This window comes from Bubalus kerabau, chromosome 8 (assembly GCF_029407905.1).
Source record: "Bubalus kerabau isolate K-KA32 ecotype Philippines breed swamp buffalo chromosome 8, PCC_UOA_SB_1v2, whole genome shotgun sequence".
Lineage (NCBI taxonomy): Eukaryota > Metazoa > Chordata > Mammalia > Artiodactyla > Bovidae > Bubalus > Bubalus kerabau.
The window spans coordinates 44844547-44869434 of NC_073631.1; positions in this window are offsets into that span (position 1 = coordinate 44844547).

A 24888-nucleotide genomic window follows, 5' to 3' on the forward strand; every position below is an offset into this window, starting at 1 on the left:
TTCATGTGTTTGTTAGCCATCTGTATGTCTTCTTTGGAGAAATGTCTATTTAGTTCTTTGGCCCATTTTTTGATTGGGTCATTTATTTTTCTGGAGTTGAGCTGTAGGTGTTGCTTGTATATTTTTGAGATTAGTTGTTTGTCAATTGCTTCATTTGCTATTATTTTTTCCCATTCTTATATAGCAATGACTTGAGAGGTAGTTCAAACATGCAGGTTGGGCATACACAGTAGGAGTGGTAAGTAAGATAGCTCCAACTTGATGATCACTAGCTCTTTGTCAAGCTGGACACACAAAAAATGATCCCATGTAAAGGCCATGCTCCAGAGAGGACGACCAGGCCAACTCTGTTTTCATTATGCTTCAGGAGAAGCAGAGGCTTAAAGTTGTATCTCTGACATTTGCATCATTTTGTGGAATCAGGCACTGACAATATTTTTGTCAACAGTAAAATGTGGCTAGGTGAAATACTTTTCAGGCATTCAACTTTTCAGGGAAATGGAACAGGGTGTTTAAGTAACAAAATGCCATTAAATTTGTCTTAGAAAGCAAATTATGTGTAACTGATTCACATGTGTTGAAACTAACACAACATTGTAAATCAACTATACTTCAATAAAGATTTTTTTAATAAGAAGATAAATTGTTTATTAGTGTGAAGAAATAGTACTTGTGGGATTTCTAAGAAAAGGAAACAAACTTCCACTTGTGGCAAGAAATTTACTTCCAAATGTTGATTAATATACTGAAATTGACATAATTATGTTTATAATTACATAATATATATATATATACATATATACACATACATATATTACATATATATGTATACATATATACATATATATGTATATATATACATATATACATATGTATATATATACATATATACATATATATACATACATATATAATTACATAATATATATACATATACATATATACATATACATATATACATACATACATATATACATACATATACATATATACATATATACATATACATATATACACATACATATATTACATAATATATATACATATACATATAACATATATACATAAGAATGAAAATTGTCTTTTCTGGCTTTTTTCTAGCTATATTTTAATTTCTTATGAAAAAATCTCTTATAGTATTAGTTTAGTATTCTAGTATAGCCATATCAAAGGATAATTAAAACATTATAGAATTCTGATTTTTCTGAAAATTAGGAAATGATTTTGTTTTACCTAGATGAATCATGGCATAAAAAAGAGAGGAATGGAAAGCTAATTTAAAGAAAAAAAGCTTTGTAACTATCTTCTTTTTTTTCTTAAACATTGGGTTCTCTATTTGGTAATTACTATTTTAGTTATACATCTTGTCTGATGCAAAGTTCTTAGATGTTACTGGAGCCTATTATTACTGGATTCTACCATTTAAGTCTTTATAATAGATCTGCAAAATGGGAAAATACACCTTTGCTGCCATTTAATAAAACAGATTTGAACTTCCAACACACTTCACAGTAATTTAAAGATTATGATCAAGTTTCCAGCCAAGCAGATACTGCAAATAGATGTTAGTAGCAAAAAAAAAAAAAAAGCTTTTTTTTTTTTTTTTTTAATGAAAGCAAATCTATTCTCTACGTTCATTTGTGTCTCTCTGTTGTGATGTATGAGAGTGAAGGGAAGAAACTTGTCATCAAATTCTAGTAAAATATTTGTGTTCAGTCTTGTTTCTGTCATCCATTGTGTTGGATCTCTCAGCTCATCCCAAGAGGACTACTCAGCATGACCCACCTCATTCCTGATTTGGTAAGGTATTTATTTATGGGTTTAAAAAAAGTATACGTCTTGAATGTAGAAAGTTAGAATCAAATATTGGTATGGTTTGTTTAAAAATAGAAAATTGAGTATAAGTGATTGCTTTTATTAGAGTGTTTTTTATTTTCCACTTTATTTAAACTACTTCTTTTCTAAAAAGTTTGTGGGAAGCCCAAGTTGCCCATAGTTAATAATGAAGTCTAAAGCTAGAATATATTTTCTGTATGTCTTTTTGTTCTCTTTTTAGTTTATTTTGAATCCTTGTGTATTTTTCTGTTGGCCATAATGAGACTACCTTTTAAAATATTACATAACCTAGGTTTGCAAAATTTATCAATTATTTCTTTAAGCCAGCTCTCCCTACTTCCTCTAAGTACAGAAAAGAACCTTGTTTGCATTCCTTTCCCATACTATCTGAGGCATTTGTGCCTTATTCTGGTATCTTTATTAATTAACTCATTCATTTAGGAAATCAGCTCAAACATCTCATCTTCTTGTTGTTCTGAGATCTTCCAATTTCTTTGTGTGAAAAGTGGCAAAGATGAACAACAACCCTACGAAAATTGTACAGGGTATTAATATAATATTATGTATGTACCTCTTCTGGGCTCTGACATCACTGTGAATGGTAACTGCAGCCATGAAATTAGAAGACAATTGCTTCTTGGTAGTACAGCTGTGACAAACCTGGACAGTGTATTAAAAAGCAAAGATATCACTTTGCTGACAAATGTCCATATAGTCAAGGCTGGTATCTTTCCAGTAGTCATGTACAGATGTGAGAGCTGGACCAAAAAGAAGGCAGAAAGTCAAAGAATTGATGCTTTCAAACTGTGGCACTGAAGAAGGCTCCTGAGAGTCCCTTGGACAGCATGGAGATCAAACCAGTCATTCTTAAAGGAAATCAACCCTGAATACTCATTGGAAGGACTGATTTTAAAGTTGAAGTTCCAATACCTTGGCCAACTGATGTGAACAGTGACTTATTGGAAAAGACCTTGATACTGGGAAAGATTGAAAGCAGAAGGAGAAGAGGGTAACAGAGGATGAGATGGATGGATGGCATCACTAATTCAATGGACATGAACTTGGGCAAACTTCAGGAGATGGTGAAGGACAGGGAAGCCTTGTATGCTGCAGTCCACGGGGTCGAAAAAAGCTGGACATGACTGGGGGACTGAACAGCAACAAATGTATGTACCTACATTTCCTGTGTTAAGTTTCATGCTTTCCTCACAGTAGGATGTTTGGCAAATTTAGGATACTATGAATTGGGTTTATTCTGGGCAATGAGTCCCTGAACAACTGAGATCTGGGAACCCAGAATAGAAAATGTGGAGTAGGTCATTATACACAGGATAGTATGGTTCTTTCTGTCAGTCCAAGGTGGAGAAGTTGGAAGCATCTGTCCTTAAACATCTCTTATATGGAATGTTTCCCTTGCCAAGATTTTAATCCTTTTTACCAAGACTTCCTTGGCATGAATTATGCCTTGAGTTTGTGAAACTTATGCTTCAAGGTATAGGAATGGTAGATTGCACTAAGCTTTGCCCTAAGATAAAACTCTTTATAGATGGTGCTTTGATTTAGCTGTTGCCATGTATCTTAGTTATAGAAAGACTATTTCTCTAGTTCCTCTCAGAATTCTCTGCCTTTTCTTTAAAAAAAAAATTGTTTCATTTATTTTTCAAACACTTTCATTTTATGTTTATATGGCTAATCTTCTTTTTAAAAATTTTTATTAGAGTATAATTGACTTACAATGTTGTTAATTTCTGCTTTACAGCAAAGTGAATCAGATAGAGATAGATAGATAGATAGATATAAACTCTTTTTTTAGATTCTTTTCCCACATAGGTCATAACAAAGTATTGAGAAGTGTTCCCTGTGCTATACAGTAGGTCTTTATTAGTTATATATTTTATATAGAGTGATATGTCTGTGTCAATCCCAGACTCCCAATTTATTCCCCTAACCCCATTTTCCCACCTGATAACCATAAGTTTTTTTTCTACATCTGTGACTCTATTTCTGTTTTATAAATAAGTTCATTTGTACCATTTTTCTTTTAGATTACACATATAAGAAATATAATATGGTATTTGTCTTTCTCTGTCTTGACTTACTTCACTCAGTATGACAATCTCTTGGTCCATCCATGTTGCTGTAAATTACTTTATGTCATTTTTTATGGCTGAATAATATTCCAATGTGTGTATGTACCACATCTTTATCCATTCCTTGAAGTTAGTTCCATGTCCTGGCTATTGTAAACAGTACTCCAATGAACATTTTGAATTATGTTTTTTTCTGGATAAATGCCCAGGAGTGGAATTGCAGGGTCATAATGTAGGTCTGTTTTTAGTTAGTTGTTTTTTTTTTTTTTTTTAAAGAAACCTCCATACTGTTCTCCATAATGGCTGTACAAATTTACATTTCCACTAACAGTCTAGGAGGGTTCCCTTTTCTCTTTACCCACTCCTGCATGTGTTGTTTATAGATTTTTGATGATGGTCATTCTGACATTATGAGGTAATAGCTCTTTATAGTTTTGATTTTCATTTCTCTAATAATTAGTGATGTTGAGCATCACTAATTTCATGTGCTTTGTGGCCATCTGTAGGTTTTCTTTGTTTATTGGGTTGTTTGTTTGTTTGTTTTTGATATTGAGCTGTTTTATATTTTGGAGATTAATCTCTTATCAGTCACTTTGTTTCCAAATCTTTACTCCCATTGCAAGAGAAATTAACAAATGAAAATGTCTTTTCATTTTGTTTATGGTTTCTTCTGCTGTGGAAAAGCTTTTAAATTTAATAAGGTCCCATTTATTTATTTTTATTTTTATTTTCATTAATCTAGGAGGTGGATCAAAAAAGTTCTTGCTGTGATTTATGTCAAAGTGTTCTGCCTATGTTTTCCTCTAAGAGTTTTATAGTATCCAGCCTTACATTTAAGTCTTTAATCCATTTTTTCAGTTTATTTTTGTGTATGGTATTAGAAAGAGTTCTAATTTCATCTGTTTACATGTAGTTGTCCAGTTTTCCCAGCACCACTTATTGAAGAAATTGTCATTTCTACATTGTGTATTCTTGCCTCGTTTTTCATAGATTAGGTAACCATAGGTGCTTAGGTTTATCTCTGGACTTTTTATCCTATTCCATTGATCTATAGTTCTATTTTTGGGCCTGTACCACACTGTTTTATTTACTGTAGCTTTGTAGTGTAGTCTGAAGTCAGGGAGCTTGATACCTCCAGCTCCATTTTTTCTTCTCAGAATTGGCTTTGGCTATTTGGGGTCTTTGTGTCTCCATACAAATTTTAAAATTTTTTGTTGTAATTATGTGAAATTATTTTCTAATTTCTAACAAATTTGTTAACACATTTTCTAATTTTATTCTAATTCTCTGCCTTTTCTTGACAATCTTCAATATCTTCATGGTCTCATATAGAAAAATAAATCTTTCTTGATTTAATTTGTGACTGCAATTCATTACTGAATAAGTAGGTTTGCAGCTATTGATGCCTTTACTGTTTCATTCAGCCAAGACATCCATTTTTTTCATTGGGTGGATTATGCCATTTTATCTACAAAATTCTAAAACTTTTCATGTAGAGAAACCATACCTGGAATGACTCATGCAGAGTTTTTCTATATTTGAAGACAAGGACACTGTACCTAAAGACTTTGTGCTGCCTGGCACCTTCAATTCACATACAGGGAAATATAAAGTGATGTCTGAATTTCTAATAAGCATCCTAGAATTTAAAATTCAAGAAAGTTTTATTTCTTTCAAGCTACTTTACATTATTAGAAGGTTTTATATTTATTATAATAATGCTACCATTGCTACAGTCCTCTTTTGAAGTTATTATTCTTTTATATTTGTACCTTGCTTTTGGCCAAGACTAGACATGATTTTTTTTAATGATTCAGTTTATGTGGTTTATAAGGGTGAATCTGATTTGATTTCAAAACATATACCAGAAATTAGTTTTGGCTAAGACTCTGATATTAGCATGCTTATTATTTTTCTCATTTGCCTTGTTCATAGAAGTGAAATGTAGAATGTGTACTACATGACCTCCTAGTCTGTGAAACTGTTTGCCTGTCTGTAAGAGTTATTATTAAGTCAAAAGGTGAGGCAGATTCTGACTAAATATTCTTATTATAAAATAAAAATTATTATCTTAATTGTGTTTGCATATTTTATTTTACCATAATTTTAGTATTTTCCTTTGAAAATGAGTTAACTCTTTAATGCCCAAGTAAGCATCAGTTTACTGTCTAATGAACTAAGAACTGACTTGATAAAAGTCTCATGTTGTGAAGCTGTCATTTTTAGATGACAATAAACTCAGTTTGCAGATTTGTAAGTACAGACATATGTTGAACTTCCTGTTTTGTTCTGTATTCAATGGTGCTGTGCTTAGTCGCTCAGTTGCATCCGACTCTTTGTGACCCCATGGACTTTAGCATGTCAGGCTCTTCAGTCCATGAGGATTCTCCAGGTAAGAATACTGGAGTGGGTTGCCATGCCCTCCTCCCAGGGATCTTCCCAACCCAGGGACAGAACCAAGGTCTCCCACACTGCAGGCAGATTCTTTAGCACTTGAGCCACCAGGGAATCCCGTATTAATGATTATTTTTATATAGTTCTTAATTGAGGTATTACTATAATTTGAACCCAAATTGAATAAGCTTAACTTATGATAGCTTTTATTTGACTCAGTTGATAGCTTGGGGCTTCATCAACAATAAGGCATAGAAGTTGAGGTATGTCTGCATATTTTAGCAAATTGAATGTTGCAGGGAAAAAAATGGATGATCTGAATAAGAGATAATTATATCAGAACCCAAGGGAAAAGTATGGTTATGGACTAAATCTAGAAATGAAAGTAGACTGGATTCTAATTTCATAAGTAGAGTAATCTCAAATTGTATCTTTCTGCATATAATATCACTGAATGAATGGCAATACTATTATTTTAGTTTAGAGAAATGTTATCATTATTAGTTCTTTTCTACAATAGTATTTTATAATGTTGAGATTAAATGCCATAAACAATTCATATAAAAGTGTTCAAAATTTATAAACTGGATATTTTTTCTTTTTTTATTGAAGTATAGTTGATTTACAGTGTTCTGCCATTCTCTGCTGTACAGCAGTATGACTCTGGAATACATGTATATAAATTCTTTTTTTATATTATTTTCCATTATGGTTTATCACAGGATATTGAGTATAATTCCCTGTGCTATATATTAAGACCTTATTGTTAATCCATTCTAAGTATAATAATTTTCATCTACCAACCCCAAACTTCCATTTGTGCCATATTTTAGATTCCACATATAAATGATACTATATGGTATTTTCTTTATCTTTGTGACTTACTTTACTTAGTATGATAACCTCTACTTTCATCCACCTTGCTGCAAATAGCATTATTTTGTTCATTTTATGGCTTAGTTTTCTATTGTATCTGTGTAGCACGTCTTCATCCATTCATCTGTTGATGGACGTTTAGTTGTTTCCGTTTTGGCTATTGTGAATACTGTTGCTATGAATATAGGAGTACACATATCTTCTTGAATTATAGTTTTGTCCAGGTATATTCTGAAGAGTGGGATTTCTGGATCGTATGGTAATTGTATTTTTAGTTTTTTTAGGGAACCTCCATACTGTTTTCCATAGTGTCTGTACCAACTTACATTCCCATCAACACTGTAAGAGGGTTCCCTTTTCTCCACACTCTCTCCAGCATGTCATTTGTAGACTTTTAATGATGGCCATTCTGATCATTGTGAGGTGGTACCTCATTGTAGTTTTGGTTTCCATTTCTCTAATGATTACTGATGTTGAGCATTTTTTTTTTTCATGTGCCTGCTGGCCATCTGTATGTCTTCTTTGGAGAAATATCAATTTAGGTATTCTGCCCATTTTTCAATTGGGTCATTTTTGTTGTTGTTGTTGAGTTGTACAAGCTATTTGTATATTTTGGAGATTAATCCTTTGTTGGTCACATCATTTGCAAATCTTTTCTCCCATTCTGTTTTTGTCTTTTTTTATGGTTTCCTTTACTATGCAAAAACTTATACATTCCAATTTGCCTTGGAAGACTGACTAAAAAATATATATTCATAAGATTAATGTCAGAGAATGTTTTGCCTATATTCTCTTCTAGGAGTTTTTTGGTGTCATACCTTATATTTAAGTCTTTAAGGCATTTTGAATTTATTTTTGTGCATGGTGTGGAAGTGTGTTTTAACTTCATTGATTTATGTACAGCTGCCCAACTTTCCCAGCACCACTCACTGAAAAGATGGTCTTTTTCCCCCACTTTATAGTCTTGTCTTCTTTGTCAAATATTAACTGACCATAGTTATGTAGGTTTATTTCTAGGCTCTCCTGTTCTATTCACTGATCCTTATACCTGTTTTTGTACCAGTACTACACTATTTTGATTACTGTAGCTTTGTAGTATTCTGAAGTCTGGGAGAGCTATGCCTCTTGCTTTGTTTCCCACCTCCCCCCTCAGGATTACTCTATCAATTCTGGGTCTTTTATGGTTCCATATAACTTTTTGGATTATTTGTTCTAGTTATGTGAAAAACGTCATGGTAATTTAATAGGGATTACATTAAATCTATAGATTCCTTTGGGTAGTATTTCCATTTTAATAATATAAATTCTTCCAAGCTAAGAGCAGAGATATCTTTCCATTTCTTTGAATCCTCTTTTATTTCCTTTATTAACATTTTATAGTTTTCAATATATGTCTTTCACCTCCTTGATCAAGTTTTCCTAAGTGATTGATGTTGTTGTATTTGTGATTTTAAAAGGTGTTCTTTTTTTTCTTACATTCCCTTTCTGATATTCCATTATAAATATAAAGGAATCCAACTGATTTCTGAATGTTATCTTGTATCCTGCTACTTTGCTGAATTGATCTAGTAGTTTTTTTGTGGAGTCCTAGGGTTTTCTCTGTATAGTATCATGTCATCTGCATATAGTGACAATTTTACCTCTTTCTTTCTAATTTGGGTACATTTTCTTTTTCTTTTCTGATTGCTGTTGAAGATAATAATGTTAAAGAGAAGTTGAAGAGAGTGGGCATACTTGCCTTGTTCTAAATTTTAGTGGGAAGGCTTTCAGCTTTTCACCATTGAGTATTATATTAGTTGTAGATCTGTCATTATTCATTGTTCAGTCTCTCAGGCAAGTCTGACTCTTTGCAACCCCATGAATTGCAGCATGCCGGCTTCCCTGTCACTTCACTATCTCCCAATGAAGTGAAGTGAAGTCACTCAGTCATGTCCGACTCTTTGCGACCCCATGGACTGTAGCCTACTATGCTCCTCTGTCCATGGGATTTTCCAGGCAAGAGTACTGGAGTGGGTTGCCATTTCCTTCTCCAAAGGATCTTCCTGACCCAGGGATCGAACCCAGTCTCCCGCACTGTAGGCAGACGCTTTCACCATTTCCCAGAGCTTGCTCAAACTCATGTCAGTTGAGTCAGTGATGCCATCCAACCATCTCATCCTCTGTTGTCTCCTTCTCCTCCTCCCTTCTTTCTTTCCCAGGATCAGGGTCATTTCCAGTGAGTAGACTTTTATATCAGGTGGTCACAGTATTGGAGCTTCAGCTCCAGCATCAGTCCTTCCAATTAATATTCAGGACTCATTTCCCTTATGATTGACTGGTTTGATCTCCTTGCAGTCCAAGGGACTCTCAAAATCTTCTCCAACACCACAGTTCAAAAGGATCAATTCTTTGGTGCTCAGCCTTCTTTATGGTCCAACTCTCATATCCATACATGACTACTGGAAAAACCATAGAATTGACTAGATGGACCTTTGTTGGAAAAGTAATGTCTCTGCTTTTTGATATGCTGTCCAGTTTTGTGATAACTTTTCTTCCAAGGAGCAAGCGTCCTTTAATTTCATGGCTGCCAATGACTTTTTTTTTATTTTATTTTATTTTTAAATTTTACATAATTGTATTAGTTTTGCCAAATATCAAAATGAATCTGCCACAGGTATGACTTTTATTATATTAAGATATATTCCCTCTATTCCCACTTTGGTAATATTTTTTTTTTATCATGAATGCATGTTGAATTTCTCAAATGCTTTTTCTTCATGTGTTGTGATGATCATGTGGTTTTACTTTTCTTTTGTTAATGTTATGTATTACATTCTTTGATTTGCATATTTTGAATCACCTTTGTGAACATGGAATGAGTCCCACTTGGTTGTGGTGTATGATCTTTTTTATGTGCTGCTGAATTCTGTTTGTTAATATTTTGTTGAAAATTTTTACATCTGTGCTCATCAAATATATTGGCCTGTAATTTTCTTCTTTTGGGGTGTGTCTTTGTTATCAGGGTGATGGTGGCTTCATAGAATGTCTTTGAAACTGTTCCCTCCTCTTCGATGTTTTGGAAGTTTGAGGAGAATTGGTATAAGTTCTTCTTTGTATGTTTGGTAAAATTTGCCTTTGAAGCCATCTGATCCTGGACTTTTGTTTGTAGGAGGTTTTATAAAATTATTATTACTGCAGAGTCTGTTTCTCTTCTAGCAATTGATCTGTTCAAATGATCTATTTCTTGATTCAATTTTGGTGAGCTGTATATTTATAGAAAGTTATCCATTTCTTCTACACTGTCAACTTTGTTAGTGTATAATTGTTCATAGAATTCTCCTATGATATTTTTGTATTTCTATAGTATCCTTTTTTATTTCTTATTTTATTTGGTCTTTTCTCTCTTGTTTTTCCACTTGATGAGCATAGCCAGAGGTTTGGCAATTTTGTTTACCTTCAAATCAGATATTTCTAAACAATGAAAATATTGGACTATTATGGTTATTGGTGTGGTTTATTTTCTGAAATAAATTTCAAAATTTACATTATGTTTCAGATTTTGGGAACAAGTAAAGAAGTCAGTAAGGAAGAAGGAGAAATATCTAAGTCCATGGAAAGATTAGAGTATATTCTTTTATAAACCATGGCCAATTTTATGCATGCTCATAGATGGATATTGAAGGAAAAAGTTTAAATTTGAAATTAAATTATTTAAAGCCAGTTGTTAAATTTAGCACTTAAGATGACTACAATAGAAAGAGGAAAAAATTACAATACCAAGGAATATGGGTCCAAACTCCAAAAGTAGAAAGGGGAAGTATAATAGTTTCTGAAAAAATTATTTTACTTGAAAACAGCAGCTTGTGCTTGCAAACCACTAATGTAAACAATGCTACTTTCAAAGCAGTGTTGATAATTTAAAGTTAGAAAATAGTAAGATGTTGTAATACAGTGATATGATAGAAGGGATAAAAAGCTGGACACCTAAGTGGCCATCAAAATCCTTGAAAGAACCAATGGTGCCAGAAATAACTACGTGGTCTACCTAGAAAAGCAAGTGAAAAGTAGAAAAGTAAACAATTCTAAGAACAAGCAAATGTGAAAGTCCTAGTGATGTAAAGAGAAGAGATAATTACTGGCCAGTTCTAAGGCTTGCATTGTATGTGGACTCTCTGGATAGCAGAGAAGCTAAAGTCAGATATTAGTGTCCTCTGAGTTCATGATAATTGAATGAAAAACAGGAATAAATATTGGTGAGTGATTTCTGGTGAAGTGAATATATTTTTAAGAATGAGACATCCTGGACTGTTCATATGTGCATGCATACACACATACATATGTAAATACACATTTTAAATGAGTATATGCAAAAGTTAACTAAACTTAAATATTTTAAAATTATATATTTGGTTGGCCAAAATATTCATTCAGATTTTCCCATAAGATAGTACAGAAAAACCTGAAGGAAGTTTTTGGCCAACCCAATGTAAACAATAATACACAATGTAATTGCTTAATTTTTCAAATAAAACTATTTATCTCAAATTTTACTTACTGGCAGAATTTCTGGAAAGATATTTGCCAGATAGTGTGACTAGAATTGTTTATTTCATAAACCTAATTATATGAGGAAATTAATGAAAAAATCAAGATTGAATATGTTACTGTGACACCTTAGAATAACTATGATTGTCTATTCAGTCAGTTTGACTGATTTAGAGTATCGGCCCCAACTGTTAGTTAGGAAGAGTTACTAACTAAGTAAAACTAATTTTTCTTTTTAAACTCATAATGACTCTGTTGCTTTGGCTCCACTGTCAATCACAACCAATTTGTTTATTATTTTTTTAATCACAAGATACACAATTTTGTACTCTGAATTTTTATATGTGTTTAGTCGCTCAGTCGTGTCCGACTCTGTGACTCCCATGGACCATAAGCCTGCCAGGCTCCTTTGTCCATGGGATTCTCCAGGAAAGAATACTGGAGTGGGTTGCCATTTCCTTAAAACAGGTATTTCATTTCAAAATTTTGAATCCACATAGGACATTTTTTAAACCATTACACTTATTGGTATAAATGCACAGACAGCATCTCAACATTATGTTGTCAGGTGCATCTCTGTGTAATAACTTTCAGATATTCTTGTCAATTTTGAGTTAAATTATGCACAAAATGTTACTTATCAGTTTTATAATTTGGATTAGAATTTATATCCCTAGTATAAGTTTTTATAATTCATATTGCCATTGTTTTTGAGGTCCCAGAGCTGGTGAGACAAAAAGCATAGTAAAGTTATAGGTATTTTCTGCTTTGAAAATGCAAGTACTTTTATAAGGTCAAAAATAGGTAAGGAAAATAGAGGCTTTGCTGTGTGATGAGAGAGTAACATTTTTTAATGCTTAGCACTATGGGTATTGTTAAATGAAACAGAGTAGTCTCTCTACCTTTACTAATTCTGTAATGCAAGTGTGAAAAAATATTTTTAAAATCAAACATTAACTGAAGTTTTAAATCACTTTTTCAAAAAGCACTTTTATGAGAGTCAAACATTATTCCATTCTTGGTCCTGAAGGAGTATAATTCCAGTTTACTAATGTTATTAAATATAGCCCTAGGTTAAGTACTTCTCATTTCTTTTTGTAACAGCCTTATATTTTTGCAGCCTTGTACATTATAGCTTCAATAGGTACCTCACTGCCTCCTAGTCCATTATAGTATTCCATTTGTTACACTTTATGTACATGCTCTCTTTTGTACTACTACAAACATTTTAGTGTGCTTAGATCTTTTAAAAGTTCCTTTAAACATGTTCATGACTATAATGCTATAAAGAAAATCATAAATAAAGGAGCTGCTAGTTTGTTTGAGACACCCATTTTTCTAAAAGCTTCTCTCAAATTTTTTCATGCTAATTACCAGTTTATTTAATAGAACTACACTTTCAAGAAATATAGTCACAAGGTCTAAAGAAAAACTATTTGGGAAATAGCACACTATTTAGATTTTGTGAAAGATGACATTTCCATCTATAAGAAAATGTTTAGCATGTTCCTTTATCTTTGATGTTTACATAGTACAAATGTAAATTTTTTCATTCTAGACATTATAAAAGGATAAAGTGTCCTAAAAGTTTCATTCATTTTTCACTAAACTTTGAAGACATTTAAAATGTTGTCAGCTTTTGATTTGCTGTGTTACTCTAAGGAAGCATCATTATGTCTCTGTAGTGCTAATCAGATGATTATTTTGGTATTTGTCAAAATAAGCAATTTTTTTTTCTTTTAACTTATTGGTGCTGATTTTTACGATTAAGAGATTTTTTAATATTAGGCTGTCTACATTCTTGGCTATGGTGTATTGTATATATGTTGTATATATTTTTTAATATGAAAAATATAAATAGATACGGCTGTACTATAAATAAATGTAATCATTGATTCTTCTGTTTGGGATGTCAAAATTAAAATGAAATCAGAAACAAATGAATTAGAGACATCTTAATTTTTTATTTCGTAATTAAAATTATTATTTTTTAATTGGAGGCTAATTACTTTACTATTGTGGTGGTGTTTTGCCATACACTGACATGAACCAGCCATGGGTGCACATGTGTCTCCTCATCCTGAACCCTCCTCCCACCGCCCACATCCCCATTTCTCTGGGTTGTCACAGAGCACCAGCTTTGAGTGCCCTACTTCATGCACCAAACTTGCACTGGTCATCTGTTTTACATGTTTACATCTGTTATACATGTTTCAATGCTATTCTCTCAAATAATCCCACCGTCGCTTTTTCCCACATTGTCCAAAAGTGTGTTCTTTACATCTGTGTCTCTTTTGCTGTCTTGCATATAGGGTCATTTTTACCGTTTTTCTAAATTCCATATATATGCTTTAATATACTATATTGGTGTTTCTCTTTCTGACTTACTTAACTCTGTATAATAGGCCACAGTGTCATCCATCTCATTAGAACTGACTCAAATGTGTTCTTTTTTATAGCTAAGTAATATTCCATTGTGTATATGTACCACAACTTCCTTATCAGTTCTTCTGCCACTGGACATCTAGGTTGCTTCTGCTGCTGCTGCTGCTAAGTCACTTCAGTCGTGTCCAACTCTGTGCGACCCCACAGACAGCAGCCCACCAGGCTCCCCCGTCCCTGGGATTCTCCAGACAAGAACACTGGAGTGGGTTGCCATTTCCTTCTCCAAGGTTGCTTCTATGACCTCGCTATTGTAAACAGTGCTGCATTGAACATTGGGGTACATGTGTCTTTTTCAGTTCTGTTTCCTCAGTGTGTATGCCTAGCAGTGTAATTGCTGGGTCATATGGCAGTTCTATTTCCATTTTTTTTTAAGGAATCTCCACACTGTTCTCCATAGTGGCTGTACTAGTTTGCATTCCCACCAGCAGTGTAAGAGGGTTCCCTTTTCTCCACACCCTCTCCAGCATTAATTATTTGTAGAATTTTTGATGGCAGCCATTCTGACTGGCATGAGATGGTACCTCATTGTGGTTTTAATTTGCATTTCTCTGATAATGAGTGATGTTGAGCATCTTTTCATGTGTTTGTTAGCCATCTGTAGAGACATCATAATTTAATACACACTTTGTGTGGTAGAAATTATGTAAGTTACAAGCAATATGTACAGTTACTTCCATGATGGATTATATTTTACATAATCAAAATGCTTGGGTATTTTTAGAGCTAACTGTGCAAAGAAGGATTAAATCACAGAAATTCATTAAAAGAATTTTTGGACCCTATACTAAAGAAAAAAGGTACAGCAAAGTTTGTACAGCAACTTTTGCTGTACAGCAAAATTAATCAATTATACATATATCCACCCCTTTTCAGATTCTTTTCCCTGGTGGCTCAGATGGTAATATGTCTGTCTACAATGCAGGAGACCCGGGTTCAATCCTTGGGTCGGGAAGATCTCCTAGAGAAGGAAATGGCAACCCACTCCAGTATTCTTGCCTAGAAAAGCCCATGGACGGTGGAACCTGGTAGGCTACAGTCCATGGGGTCGCAAAGAGTCGGACACGGCTGAGCAGCTTCACTTTCCCAGATAGATCATTACAGAGTTTTGAGAAGAGTTCTGTGTGCTATACAGTAGGTTGTTGGGTTTTTCTTTTATATAGTAACATGTATATGCTAATCCCAAACTTCTAATTTAAATCTCACCACCCTTTCCCATTTGGTAACCATAAGTTTGTTTTCTACATCTATGAGTTTATTTCTGTTTTGTATATAAGTTCATTTGTGTTATTTGTTTTATACTCTTTTTAGTGGAAAATATAGGTAGAACACTCTTTGACATAAATAGTAGTAATATCTTTTTGGATTTGTCTTCTAGAATAATGAAAATAAAAACAAAAATAAAACAAATGGGATCTAATTATACCTAAAAACTTCACAGCAAAGTGAAGTGAAGTGAAGTTGCTCAGTTGTATCTGACTTTTTGCGACCCCATGGACAGTAGCCTACCAGGCTCTGCCATCCATGTGATTTTCCAGGTAAGAATACTGGAGTGGGCTGCCATTTCCTTTTCCAGGGGATCTTCCCAACCCAGGAATCGAACCCGGGTCTTCTGCATTGCAGACAGACGCTTTACCGTCTGAGCCACCAGGGAAGCCCAAAAGGAGATGCCTAGATCAGGGCCTATTGTCTATGGCAAGTAGCCAGATTGTGCCTGAATCCAATCACCCTCTTGTGAAGTGGCACAGTCCTGTACCACTCTTAGTGACTCCATGGACTGTAGTCTACCATGCTTTTCCATCCATGGGATTTTCCAGGCAAGAGTACTGGAGTGGGTTGCCTTTTCCTTCTCCAGAGGATCTTTCCGACCCAGGGATTGCACCTGGGTCTCTTGCATTGTAAGCAGATGCTTTACCGTCTGAGCCACCAGGGAATCAAGGAAACTGTAAACAAAACAAAAAGACAACCTACAGAATGGAAGAAAATATTTGCAGATGATGCAATAAAAAAAGGATTAAACTTCAAAATATAAAAACAGCTCATGTAGCTCAATATGAAACCAAACAATCCAATTGAAAAATGGGCCAGAGGCCTAAATAGGCATTTCTCCAAAAAAGCCAATCAAACAATATGGCCAGTAGGCACATGAAAAGATGCATTACATCACTAGTTATTTGAGAAATGTAAATCAAAACTACAATGAGCTATCACCTCACTCTGGGCAGAATGACCATCATCAAAAATTCTACAGATAATAAATTCTGGGGACAATGTGGAGAAAAAGGAACCCTCTTACACTGTTGGTAGGGATGTTAATTGATATAGCCACTATGGAGATTCTTTAACAAACTAAAAATAGAGTTACCATATGACTCTTCAACCTGATACCTGTGCATATATCCAAAGAAAACCATAATTCAAAAAGGTACACACACCCCAGTGTTCGTAGCAGCACTGTTTACAATAGCCAATAAATAGAATCAACCTAAGTATCCTTCAACAGAGAAATGAATACGGAAGATGTGTACACACACACACACAAACTATGGAATATTATGCACCCACAGGAAAGAAATAAATTATGCTACTGCAGCAACATGGATGGACCTAGCAATCATCTTACTAAATGAAGTATTATTACTCATTATTCAATGTAATTTAAAAGAGAATTAAATAAAGCATCATAAGCATTCCTTATGGAAAACAATAGCCCAAATACTCTCACAAGACTTTCACAGATCAAAATGGAGACAATTGGATTTATGAAGCATTTTCATGAGGCAGAGAGGAATGATTACCAATGGTCCTGACCTTGCCAAATTGTATCTTTACTTTTGTTTTAAAGTATCTGCTTTGGACTAAATGTGTAGAAAAATAAATATTTTCAATTTTTATTTCAATCTTGAGAAGTGAAGTTGCTCAGTCATGGGAGACTGTGCTATCCTATGAACTGTAACCTACCAGGCTTCTCTGTCCATGGAATTTTCCAGGCATGAGGACTGGAGTGGGTTGCCATTTCCTTCTCCAGGGGATCTTCTGACTTGGGATAGAACCCAGGTCTCCTGTATTGCAGACAGACACTTTACCCTCTCAGCCACCAGGGAAGCCCAATTTTTCAATCTTCATTGTGTTTAAAAATACTGACCTTTTTTCAGATCTTTTGGAAAACAATTTATAAATAATTTTGTGTCATTGTTAAAGAGGGATAGCAAATTAAATGTATTTTTTTCAGATCTTTTGAAATGTGTGATACCTTTTAGAGGTTATTTTTAAAAAGTGAAATTATCCTTCAAAGAAATGTAACTGTGAAGAGCTAGGGATCAAGGGTTATTGTTTAACTATCTTGTGTAACCCTTATATAGACCCAATGGACAGGTGCTTTTATTATTCCCCTTATGCAGATGGGGAACTGAGGCACAGGAATGTTAAATTGTTCCAGGTCACCAGTTAATAATAGAGCTGTGATTCAGGTACCAGGATGCCTGATTCCAAATCATATATGTATAATCTTGAGTTGATACTGTGTCTGAAAACATGTTCCCAGAATGTTGTGGTGCAGTGTGATTTATCATGAGATTCTAAATATGGAGAATTAAATTGGTAAAATTCATTGTAACGTATTTCCTGGGGAGAATACGAGGAAATATTCTTCTGTTAATAAACCTGCTTTGATCCACTTTTCTATAGTAAAGTTGAATTTTAATAGAATTCCAACAAATTATAATTCAAAGAAGCTTCTGCCTTTTCAAAAAAGTAAATCATTTATCATAAAATGAATGTGAGAGACAATGAGATATCTATCTAGATAAATAATTTATGGTTGAGTGTAAAATAGTAAGATTTAGATTCAAGACTTAAGGACAGATTGAGAATTATTTCTTCCTCTGCTTGCCAAAAGCTGTTAGACTGTCACAGAGGGTAGAATGAAAGAAATACTGCTTCTCCCTATACTCCAGCTCTATCAGTACTAACATCTATGCTTTCATGATGGAACATTTGAACTGTACTTTTAGAGTAGAACAAATATAAAGGAAGAGACAGGCATAAAAATAAAAATTTCTATTTTAATACTTTTAAAAAGTACTTCTTTATTGATCAACTGATGTGAAGCACTGACTCACTGGAAAAGACCCTGCTGCTGGGAGAGATTGAGGGCAGGAGGAGAAGGGGACGACAGAGGATGAGATGGTTGGATGACATCACCAACTCGATGGACATGAGTTTGAGCAAGCTCTGGGAGTTGTGATGGACAGGGAAGCCTGGAGAGCTGTAGTCTGTGGGGTTGCAAAGAGTGAGACACAACTGAGCCACTGAACTGAACTAGTGGTTTGTTACAACTAAGATTATTAATAACACACTTGCAATATAGTAACACTTCCAAGGGAAATATTGGAAACTAAAATGAATATCTATGTAATTATGTTAATAAACTTGTGTTGAACACTTGGCACTTTGTCAGAGTCTTTCCATTGATTATATCATTTAATCTTCACCACTTGCCTCATTTTATAAAGAAGAAAAGAGAAGCCAAAACAGTTTATAGGACTTTAATAAGATTAACTCCAACCTAATTCTGACTAATCACAAATCTAGATGATTGTAGAAATTTCCACCAGCATTGTTGATCATTCACTGATCTCTGTGGGTCATTATGTAACTCGCATTAACAAACAATGCACAGAAGCTGCACCATTTTGTATTCCCACTGATAGTGTACAAGGGTTCCAGTCCTATGCACTCTTGCCAATACTTATTTCTTGTATTTTTGATAATAGGTATTCTAACAGGTGTGAGGTAACATCTCATTGTGGTTTTGATTTCCCTGATGATTAGTGATGTTGAACATCTTTTCACTTAGTCTCTGGCCATTTGTGCATCTTCACTGGGAAAATATTTATTCAGTTCTTCTGCCCATTGTTTTGAGAACAAAATTGCAACCTACCCCTGTATTCTTGCTTGGGAAATACATGGAAAAAGGAGCCTGATGGGCTACAGTCTATGGGGTTGCAAAAGAGTCAGACATGACTTAGCTACTGAACAGCAACAGCAAAATAAGAATACCCTCAGTTCAGTTCAGTCGCTCAGTCGTGTCTGACTCTTTGCGACCCCATGAACCACAGTATGCCAGGCCTCCGTGTCCATCACCAACTCCCGGAGTCAACCCAAACCCATGTCCATTGTGTTGGTGATGCCATCCAACCATCTCATCCTCTGTCATCCCCTTCTCCTCCTGCCCTCAATCTTCCCCAGCATCAGGATCTTTTCAAATGAGTCAGCTGTCCGCATCAGGTGGCCAAAGTATTGGAGTTTAAGCTTCAACATCAGTTCCTCCAATGAACACCCAGGACTGATCTCCTTTAGAATGGACTGGTTGGATCTCCTTGCATTCCAAGGGACTCTCAAGAGTCTTCTCCAACACCACAGTTCAAAAACATCAATTCTTCAGCACTCAGCTTTCTTTATAGTCCAACTCTGCATCCATACATGACTACTGGAAAAACCATACCCTTGACTAGACGGACCTTTGTTGGCAAAGTAATGTCTTTGCTTTTTAATATGCTGTCTAGATTGGTCATAATTGTCATTATGTACTAAATATTCTGTACTAAAAATTGATTACTTGAAACATAATACAGTAATGTTTACTGTCATCATTTGAAATTAATATTCTGTTAATGATAGATAAATAATTACTTATAAAATACTTTGAAGCAGTATATTTGTCTTAAATAAATTGTAGCCTCTTTTATTGAATTCAGTTTATGAACTCCACTTTCCTATTTAACTTGTATCTAACTTTAGCAGGGCAACTTCTTATTTAGAGACAAGTCAATTCAAATAAATGGTAAAGGATTTGAGAAAGATTTAATAGACGAAAAATTCAAGTTTTTGTTAAGTACAAATCCAAAATAGTAATAATGGAAAATCAGAACTAGGCTTCAAATTCAGCTAATACTTCCAGTCACTGGGGTGATAGTGGTAATACTTTCCTACTATCAAATATCCAATGGGGCAACAAACTCGGAGGTGATGCAGGGTATCTAATTCAAGAATTAATGGACAAGAGAAAGTTAGCCCTTCTACAGTGTGGCTCTTTTATTTATTTTCCTTTTTGGCTACCCAGAAAGAATGTTCTGTCAGCTAGCAATGGCTATAAAAAGCAAAATGCTAAATGTAATTTTTAGAGAGTAGAGGGAAGCACAAGAAAAGATAAAGAAAAGGAAAAAAAGGTCAAAAGAAGGTTCGATGCATGATACTGGATGCTTGGGGCTGGTGCACTGGGATGACCCAGAGGGATGGTATGGGGAGGGAGGAGGGAGGAGGGTTCAGGATGGGGAACACATGTGTACCTGTGGCGGATTCATTTCGATATTTGGCAAAACTAATACAATATTGTAAAGTTTAAAAATAAAATTAAAACTAAAAAAAAAAAGGTAAAATTATGAAGGTCTTAAGTGATAAAGGGGTAGAAGAAATTGTTTGAGAAAGAATAGGAAGAAGAAAGAATGAAAAGCTGCTGGAATTATGCAGCAATGAGGGGGCATTCAGTATAAGTGAGGCAGCAGTACCTAAGACCACTTTCTATGGCACTGAGGGGGCTAGCCAGAATAGTCACAGCGTTTAAGGGTGTGGAGTGTGGCCTTCCTCCAGGGGCTGTTTATAGAGTACACATATAGCTATAGAGTACACATTCCACACGGGTTTCATCACACCTAATTTGTGTTCAAAATACTTCGTTTTGTAAAATATGAAAATGTACAATGTAACTTACAAACATTATCCTCATAGGCTGAGGCATAAATATTTGATGGCTGAAGGAGTTAATTTCCAGTATTGTTAGCTCTTGTTTTCAAATTTGAAAACAAATTATATATTACTGTTCCTTTCCATATTCCCCAAGTGTTCCTATTTCAGATATTGAAATCACTTAGTAAATATTTGTTGAAATATTTGTTAAGTGAATGAATAACCTACATTGTGATCAGAGCATAAAGACTTTGATGTTTCTCCAGTTTGAAGTAAATATTAATTCAATTGTTACAGAATATGTAGAAAAATTATGTTAGTATCTTATCTTCTTGACAGTATTCCCTGTGTGGGCTTATGGATTTAAATGAAATTAAGGATTCAAATAGAACCCTTGCAAAACAATGATATAGGATATCCCTTAAATTTCTTCTTGTATCAAAACAAGCTCATATTTCAAAATATAGCTCAAAATTTAGCTCAGTATTCAAAATATAGCCACTTATTAACTGTATGTTTTTGGAAAAGTCATTTATCCCCTTGGTATCTCAGTATCCTAATCTGAAAAATGGCTCAATTCTACCTCATAAAAGTTTTATGAGTATTAAGTGAGTTAATATTTGGAAACATTTAGACAAGCTACTGCTTCAGAGTTAGTGTTATAGAAGACTTTGCTAGGATTAAAATTTGGGCTAATTTCCTGTTGTTGTTGTCTCCTGTCTCCAGATCATTAGATCAAACTTTAGTTATTCTGCTTCGTTTGTAACAGCCAGAGCAGTATCAAATAAATCAAATGCCTTTTCCACATTTATATCACATCTGGCTAAGACAGAAATCATGGAATGGCTTGACCCCCAAAATGTGAGAACTGAGAAGGAGCGGCATCTGTCTCTTCCATCTGTTTAACCAAGATTTCTTAATTATCTGTAAAAAGATCTCTGATCTGAATCACTCACTGTTCAGCTTAGCGAACTATATCTTCTGACATACATTGGAACCTTGTGCATTCATTAAGATTATCAACTTCCTGACTGCTGATATTTGCCATGAGGATGAGGAGGGCTAACAATGACCATATATTACCCACATGCACTGTTATTTTGATGAGCATAATTAAAGTATTACTCCTGGAGCTTTATGTTGTTTTATCTAGTATCTCCTGTTTTTGTTGTAGATACTCATTTTTTTCCAAAATCAAGTCACCGTTACTAATTGTTCCCTCCAGTGATGCTTATCTGCTGCTGATGTTCTGAAGCAATTGATGTTGATGTTACAGTGGTTCAAATTATACTTGCGTTTGCCCTTGAAGCTTTTTGGCTGTCCATCTTGTACTTGGTTGCATTCCTCACCTCATCATGTAGCAGCTGCGTTGGCATTCTTTTTTTATTTTTCATTTGCTTCGCTTGTTGAAATGTAAGAACTTGGCTTCATTGCCAATATTTTAATAGTGCTCAGAAGTATCATTATTGATTTTGATATTGATGCTATTCGGTAATGAATGGCAATGAATCTTCTCCCCAAGTTGAAAAGACTTTTAAAAATGAGTCTAAATCTCTTGCCATTAGAGCTCCTTGGGAGGCCATCATTTCAGAAGCTGGCTGTGTAGCTTGAAGCTAGAGGCTGGTTGTGCTAGTTTTTCACGGTTCCTATTGTGGAACTGAATAATGGACATTTTTCTTCAGTTTGGTAGTGTGACACGCCTGTGATAATTTTATACTTGAGTGGATTTCATTTATAATCTTGCTAGGGAGGGTCAACATAACTCTCATGTCACAGACTAGACTTAATATTTGACATTTTAAAAATGTAGTTGTTAGATATTAAGAAGCATTTTTAAAATTTAAGTTCATTTATTTTTTGTTGGAGGATATTGCTTTACAATATGAGGATGAAACATGAAACATAAAAGCATAAAACTTTTTAAAAAAAGGTTTGTGTAATATTTAGAAAAGGGTTCTCTCCCTAAACCTATATCACACATTTTATTTTTTCTTGTGTGTGTTTCTTCCCTCCTACTAGACACAACCAAACAGAGGAAGAAGTCCTCAGTAATTTTTGCATTTTCCAAAACAAAGACCCAATAAGAAATGATAAATAGTGACTTGCTGTTTCTTTTGTTTTATAAATATATATGAAAAGTGAAAGTGTTAGTTGCTCAGTCATGTCTGACTCTTTGCAAACCCGTGGACTTCAGCATGCAGGCCTCCCTGTCCATCATACTCAAACTCATGTCCATTGAGTCAGTGATGCCATCCAACCATCTCATCCTCTGTCGTCCCCTTCTCCTCCTGCCCTCAATCTTTCCCAGCATCAGGGCCTTTTCAAATGAATCAGCTCTTTGCATCAGGTGGCCAAAGTATTGGAGTTTCAGCTTCAATATCAGTTCTTCCAGTGAACACCCAGGACTGATCTCCTTTAGGATGGACTGGTTGGATCTCCTTGCAGTCCAAGGGACTCTCAGGAGTCTTCTCCAACACCACAGTTCAAAAACATCATCAATTCTTCGGCACTCAGCTTTCTTTATAGTCCAACTCTACATCCATACATGACTACTGGAAAAACCATAGCCTTGATTAAACAGCCCTTTTTTGACAAAGTAATGTCTCTGCTTTTTAACATGCTATCTAGGTTGGTCATAACTTTCCTTCCAAGGAGTAAGCATCTTTTAATTTCATGGCTGAAATCACCATCTGCAGTGATTTTGGAGCCCAGAAAAAGAAAGTCTGACACTGTTTCCACTGTTTCCCCATCTATTTCCCATGAAGTGACGGGACTGGATGCCATGATTTTAGTTTTCTGAATGTTGAGCTTTAAGCCAACTTTTTCATTCTCCTCTTTCACTCTCATCAAGAGGCTTTTTAGATCTTCACTTTCTGCCATAAGGGTGGTGTCATCTGCATATGTGAGGTTATTTATATTTCCCCTGGCAATCTTGATTCCAGCTTGTGCTTCTTCCAGCCCAGCACTTCTCATGATATACTCTGCATATAAGTTAAATAAGCAGGGTGACAATATACAGCCTTCACATACTCCTTTCCTATTTGGAACCAGTCTGTTGACCATGTCCAGTTCTAACTGTTGCTTCCTGACAGGTTTCTCAAGAGGCAGAGGGTCTTTTCAGATGAGTCAGTTCTTCATGTGAGGTGGCCAAAGTATTGGAGTTTCAGCTTCAGCATCAGTCCTCCCAATGAATATTCAGGACTGATTTCCTTTAGGATAGACTGGTTGGATTTACTTGCTGTCCAAGGGACTCTCAAGAGTTTTCTCCAGTGCTAGCAAAGTAATGCTAAAAATTCTCCAAGCCAAGCTTCAATAGTACGTGAACTGTGAACTTCCAGATGTTCAAGCTGGATTTAGAAAAGGCAAAGGAACCAGAGATCAAATTTTCAACATCTGTTGGATCATCAAAAAAGCATGGAACCAAGAAAGACTATACTGCAAAGTCATATTATCTGTATCCTTCCTGGGTAGGATTGTTCTCAGCAACTCAGTAAGGGAGCTAGTGGTCACAGAGGCAGCTATGAGAGAAAGGTAGTAGAACCTTCTAGAGTAAGCCATCCCACTGATTAATTCTACACCAGCAGTATAGTCTTCTCAAAGAATTGGCCAATGTCAAATATGTTCATGCCATATTGCCCATTAGTTTAATTCGTAAGTTGTCACAAACTCATGGTCATTTCTAGATATTAGCAGCAACACTGAACTGCAGTTTCTAATCTTTGAATTCTTGCAAGGAGAGGATGAGTAGAAGGGGGAAGAATTTGGTCTGTAGTTTTCTTGAATTACCAGAATCAGTTAATTTTTAATTTTTGAAACTCTCAGCCTTCCTAGCAGGCTGCATTTAAAGTCAAAGTCATCTTTGTCTAAACTGAGAAAATTCTTTTAATATTCAGGTTAAATCTGAGTAAGTTTGGAAAATCATTTCTGTAAGTTGACAGAAAATGTTTGAAAATGCAGTTTTGTGGACTGCCGTCTTTAA